Source organism: Lactuca serriola, chromosome 1, assembly GCF_051521515.1.
Source record: "Lactuca serriola cultivar US96UC23 chromosome 1, Lser_US96UC23_V15, whole genome shotgun sequence".
NCBI classification, from domain to species: domain Eukaryota; kingdom Viridiplantae; phylum Streptophyta; class Magnoliopsida; order Asterales; family Asteraceae; genus Lactuca; species Lactuca serriola.
This window is the reverse complement of record NC_136408.1, coordinates 52,091,461-52,098,116: the sequence shown is the minus strand read 5'-3', so window position 1 is coordinate 52,098,116 and position 6,656 is coordinate 52,091,461. Positions and strand designations below refer to the sequence as shown.

Below are 6,656 nucleotides of genomic sequence, written 5' to 3'. Positions count from 1 at the left end.
GTGACTTGGGAGCATTTTTCTGAGATTTTACGCTCCCGGTATGTTCCACTAGTAGAGCGTGAAAGGTTGGTCCAGGAGTATCTGAATTTGAGATAGCATTCTGAGACGGTGACGGAGATCACCAAGTTTCTCACAGAGAGAGCTATGTTCTGGCCTAAGTTTGTTACATCTGAGTAGGCTTAGATGACTCGTTACTTAAGTATGCTCAAGACAGAGATCAAGCAGTTTGTTTCTACTCAGCGTTATGGTTCATTTTTGGAGATGCAGGAGGCCGCCAAGCCGCGTGAGATTGCGATTGATTTTCAGACAAGGGAGGCGAGACCGGCCCTGACGCAGTCGCAGCCTACATCGAAGCGGTTTAGGGCCGCTAACCCCAGGTCAAGGAGTCAGAGGGGTTGCACTTGTGGGAAGTGCGAAAAGGTGCATGATATAGCTTGTCAGACTTCTTCGGGTTGCCACAAATGTGGAAAGCAGTGCCACATTGCGAGTGATTGTCGGTAGCGGACACCAACTTCGGGCGTCAGACTTTGTTACCATTGTGATCAGGTGGACCATATGAAGGCCCAGTGTCCCTTGCTAGCTGCCAGGCCGGTGTAGGCTCCAGCGCCGACTACTTTGAGGATCACTAACGAAAGTCAGGGTAGGGCGGAGCCCACGAGGGCTCGAGGGCGCGCTTTCCAGCTTACCGCTGAGGAGGCCAGAGCAACACCGGATTTTGTGACTGATATGTTTCTATCCCTCATCTTATTGATTATGTATGTATTATGCTTATATATTTGCACCTTTGGTAGGTACGTTTCTAGTGAACTCCTTGCCTGCTTCAGTTGTGTTTGACTCGGGCACGAGTTGGTCCTTTGTTTCTTGGTCTTTTAGTAGGGAGTTTGCTTTTCCCTTAGGGGAGTTGGAGTTTCCTTTGCGAGTTTCTATCTCCAACGAACACATGGTTTCTGCTTCTTCGGTTTATCGGAGTTGCGTTCTGGAGATCTTCGGGGTATCCTTTCCGATCGATTTGATTCTTATCCCCATGGGGGATGTCTGTGTGATTGTGGGTATAGATTGGTTGATCCGTTTCGGTGCCATGATCGACTGCATGGGTCAGCACGTGGTAGTTCGAACCCCAAGTGGGGGAGAACTGGTTATTTATTTTGGTTTATTAGACTTAGTAGTTTTATTTTATTTTGGTGAGTATTTAGTTTGCTTAAATTAGGATGTTAATTTATTTTTTGTTCATGTAATTTTGTATTCCATATTGATGCTCTTTAATCTTTTAGATTTTTGTAGAATTTTCCCCCTTAGAAAGATGGCAGTAAGTTCAGCCGCTAGGTCGACTGTTGTTTTGTAATGAGAGAAAAAAAGAGAAAAAGTCGTGAGAGTTTGAAGTTGATAATTGAGAGCCAAAAATTTTAGTAATTATGGGGTGTGCATTGATATTTTGAGAGATTATCATTCTAGGAGTAGTAATTTTGACTTCCTCGATTTGCTATGGTATGGAAGAGTTGTTCCCATGCCATGGAGTTATGTTTCAACGCGAATCAGAAGTATCATCCCAGCTGCTATGATATGGTTGACACTTTTCTATGTCGTGGGGGAGTTTTTCATCACAAGTGGAGATTGCCATCGTAAATACCACGACATGGTCGGCACTTTACCACGTTGTGGTCATGCTATTGTTCGCGATACAAATTTTTCCTCATTTGACGCCACGACGTGGTTGACACCTTCCTACGTCGTGGTCACTGTACATTGCATTATTTTGCAATCTTTTGCACCACATTTTAGAAGTCAATGATTCTTGGTTTTATTTTCCGGTACATTCAAAGCAACATTCCAGTTTCTAGTCTTCCAACAAATTTTTGGAGCAACTTTTAGCAGCCCCATTCAGTCTCGCCACTACTACCTCAAGGGAGTCTCTCCTTTTTCTCCCTCTTTATTTTTGTGTTCTTTAATTGTTTATGCATGCAATGGGGACATCGCATGAATTAAGTGTGGGGTAGGGGGTCGAAAGCTAAAAAGAAATTTTAAGATTAATTACCATTGCTAGATTGGAAAAAACAATTAAAATAATAATAATAAAGACTTGTAAAAAGAGTCTAAAACTGAATCTAGTTAAAAAATTGTTGTATTGTTATGTTAAGACCTAGGTTGATAGTGTTGTGTGGGACAATCTAATGCGAACCTCGATGTTTATTTGAGCCAACATATGTTCTAGTGTATTTGTGGCTTCCTTGTCCTAGTGAAATCATGGGACAAAAACATCTTACTTAGTTTGAGGGATATAATACGTTTAACATATCCAGGACAACTTATGTAATCATTGCACTTTAGACTAAGGTCTTTAACCAATAATGTAACATCCCCCTTCTGGCACGTATCACAATATTGTCTATTTTGGGCCACTCGGCACGAGGACTTCCCAGGGGGTCACCCATTCTGGTACTACTCCCGCCCGAGCACGCTTAACTGCAGAGTTCTTATGGGATCTGCTGCCCTCACAGATTTAAAACGCGTTGTGACAAGGAAGGTATCCACACCCCTTTATAAGGAAATGTGGGTTAGATCTGATCCCACATCAGCTTGGAAGGAGAACGAAACATTTCCTTATAAAGGGGTGTGGATACCTTCCTTGTCACAACGCGTTTTAAATCCGTGAGGGCAGCAGATCCCATAAGAACTCTGCAGTTAAGCGTGCTCGGGCGGGAGTAGTACCAGGATGGGTGACCCCCTGGGAAGTCCTCGTGCCGAGTGGCCCAAAGCGGACAATATTGTGATACGTGCCAGAGGGGGTGTTACAAATGGTATCAGAGCTAGGGCACGGGTCGATGTGTTCGACGGGGACATAGAACCCTATAATGGGGGGGGGGGGTGAAAGTGGGTTAGATCTGATCCCACATCGGCTGGGAAGGAGAACTAAGCATTCCTTAAAAGGGGTGTGGATACCTTCCCTATCACAACGCGTTTTAAAGCCGTGAGGGCAGCAGATCCCATAAGAACTCTGCAGTTAAGCGTGCTCGGGCGTGAGTAGTACCAAGATGGGTGACCCCCTGGAAAGTCCTCATGCCAAGTGGCCCAAAGCGGACAATATTGTGATACGTGCCAGAGAGGGTGTTACAAATAAGGGTTGAGGATTAAGTTCTCTTGCTTAAGCATATATTTTTATTAGGTTTTTAGTAATGTGTGAAAAAAAGTGATTGCAAAAAATAAAATAAAAAATAGTAATAAAAAAGAAGAAAAAAAGAAAACCGTTGAGTAACAAAGCATCTAAAGTTGGAAGAAGAAAGCAAAAATCGCTATTGAGTATTATTTTATTGTAATTTTTCTTTCTAGGTTATTTTTCTATATGTATGTTTGAGAGCTTAATCAAAAATTACGTTGAGGTTAAGAAAGATTTATGATGATATATTCGGAGGGATGCATACAATGAATGTTGTTCAAAATAAGTGGGGGAATGTTTATGAGGATCATAAATATTTGGGATTGGGGAAGGTCTTAGAAAATTTAAACACAAATATATGCATTGTGGTCTTGATGTAATGGATGGACTCAAAATGGATTGTCTTGTGCGATGTTGGTGACTAGGGCTTTGATGTGATAATATGATAATTAAATCAGTTTTGCTTGGGGGCAAGCAAAAGACTAGTGTGGGGTAGTTTGATAACGTCTATTTTATACATATATTTATGAATTTTTTATTATTATTATATACTATGTTTTTAGGATATTTAGAACTAAATGGTACTTATAATGCTTTAATTTATCTTTTACACGTATAATTTGTTGCTAGGAGGAAAGATCTGAAGGATTAGAAAGTAGATTCATGCCTAAAATCATTTGGCTTGTTGTTTTGATTATGATTATCATTCCTGTAGGAACCCATTTTTATAACGAACGGTGGATGCGGAAAAAAGATATCTCGAGATTAATCGTGTTTTTGGAAGTATGAACACGAAGAACATATTATGAGTTCATAAGAAAAGACTAAGAACAAGAGAGAATAATATTGATGAAGCATGAAGAACATGGTGGGAGAGAAACTCTCCTTGGGTGGGAGAACCCACCAACTTTCTCTCTCTAGATTACATTGTGAGAAAAGTAATCTTCTAAGAAAAGTAAAAGTGGCTAGCTTTTTGAGATATGACCAACTCTCCCTTTATATACGAGGGAGAGTATTTACACCACAAAATACAATAAATGGAAAATACAACCTAATAAACACTCATTATTTGTGGAGCATTTGCATGTACCAACATTCTCTCCCTAAATGCTTACAAATGATGAGAGATTCAATAAGTGATACAAGACTATAATACAGTAATCCGACTAACAAGTGTGGTAATAAAATGAGATCAAGTGCTGAAATGTCTCTGAAACTCTGAAGTGTCTGTGAAGTCTGAAACTGGCCATGAATATCTAACAATGAAGGTATTCGGCTTCAAAGCACAACCAATGAAGCAGAAAAGATAAGATCCAAATCTTCAAACCAATCATAATCACCCGAATAAGGAGGTCACCATGAGCAAGTAGAAGATCCAATAAAAGAAACACTTCGGCCTCAAAAAGTCTGAAAAACATCTCGAGTTCTCGAATCATATTACACCAAAATTCTTCAAAGAATAACCTGCTAAAAATGTGAAGCATCCATAAAATGAAGTCCAGATAAAGATAATGTGAGTCAAAAAAAAACATGGTCCAGCAATGCCAAAAATTTGATCCAAGGATCAAAAATAAGTGCCACGTCACATCGCCAAAATAATCCTCATCTTCAACATATCACAAATCCAAACTCGTGAAACCATAAAAACTGAACCAGATGCGAACACAAAATCATCCTGTGGTAGAGTCCGAATAATAAATAATCTAATCGGAAAACATCGAGTAATGCCAAAAATTTGATCCGTGAAGACCAAAAATAAGTGTCACATCGCATCACTAAATAAATAATCGTCTTCAGAAGTCTTCAAAAATCAAAATTCAAACAATAATAACCAAATTCGGATGATATTCTCTCCTATTTTTGATAACCAATGATCGGATATCAACAATCAACAAATCATCGGATGGAGAGTGTCAGATACCAATAGCTAAGAGAAAATCTCCCTAGATGTATGAAGGGTCTCGATAAGAATAAAGAAAGATTATAAGAGACACTCTTGCGGTCATGAGAAGGAGGGTGACATAGTTGTTGAAGCTGTGCTGAGAAAATCATCTGTTGTGCCAAAAATATATATCCAAATATCCAAACTGCGGTGTCGGAACACTTGAAGTGGCTTCAAAGAAAATAAAGTCCACTTGCTTAAAATAAGCAACCAAGTCATAATAATCTCATAATGTGAAGAATGCGAAACAACTTTGTTGATCAATCGCCGTTGCGGTGCATGCATCACAAAAAGATAATATGAAGTCCGACTGCGGTAGGAGTATTCTTCCAATAATAATAACCGGCATGAAGTAACCGATGTGACAATCCAAGGTTCGGTTGTGGCAAAAATTATTGTTAAAAAAAATAATTGGTTTAAATAAAAAATTTGTTATAATAAAAAAAATGGCTAAAATAAAAAAAAATTGGTGTTAAAAAAAATAATTGGCTAAAAAAAATAATTGTCGTTAAAAATAATAATAATAATAATAAAAATGGCTGAATAAAAAAAATAATGAAGTTTTTTTAAAAAAAAAGTTTAAAAAAAAGGAAAGGAAAAAGGAGGAGAGGGGAGGAAAAGGTGGAGGAGGAGGAAGAATGAAGGAGAAGGAAGGAGGGAGAGGAGGAGGAGGAAGGGGGGCTGAAGGAAGAAGGAGAAGAAGGAGGGAGGCTGAAAGAGGAGAGGGGGCGGAGTTGAGGAGATCCGAAGTCAGGAGGGTTGCGGGTGGGAGGTGATTGCGGGTGGAAAAGGGTTGGGTTCGGATGGGGAGCTGGTCGCGGGTCTAGGTTGGTTGCGGATGGTGGGTGCGGATGACAGGGGGTGAGGCGGGTGAGGTGTGGCTTCGGATCTAAGAAGGTGCAGGGGATGCGGATGAGGTGAAGACTGCGATAAACGCGAGCAGGCAAACGATTGCGGTCTGAAGGAAGAAGGCGGGTGCCTGCGGATCCGAGCTGTTGATGGTCGCTGCGGTCCGAGACTGCGCTCCGAGCCAAGAGGGATCCGAAGCTGCAGTCTTGAGTGACTTTGGTCAGCAGGATAAGGTAAGAGTGGGTTGTGGTCTCTTGGCTGCTGACCTCGGCTGCAGATAGGGACATTGAGGACCTCAGATCAAAGGCTGAGAAGGGCTGCTGAGAGGCTTCTCAGGGGACTCCGGTAGGCAGTTTTTGGCTGTGGTTCGGGGGACCGGAAAGGGCTGAACAGGTGACGAAAAATGCTATTTTTTCATGAAAAATGGTAGCGCAAAGGCCATTTATTCATATTTTAATAAGGGAACTTTTTTATAAAGCATTTTAAGTCAACATGTGGTCTTGGGAAGGAAAAAGGAAGAGTGTACAGGGGGTTTTTAAGGGATAAAAGGTGATGGGAAAGGACAATGTCACATGGTTTTTGCTTGGGAAGGCAAATAAGAGTGAATTACTCTTTACCCAAAAGATCAAAAAGGACAAAGTGCTTTTTGCAAACACAATATACGTCCAATATTTCTTCAATTAAAGATCTACAGCAAGAATAAATGAGGAATAA

General features: G+C 40.6%; 1 pseudogene; it reads left to right on the top strand.

Moving 5' to 3' along the window:
- The first annotated feature begins 2,629 nt into the window (after positions 1-2,629).
- On the top strand, positions 2,630-2,747 carry LOC145080557 (5S ribosomal RNA; annotated as a pseudogene).
- The last annotated feature ends 3,909 nt before the right edge of the window (positions 2,748-6,656 follow it).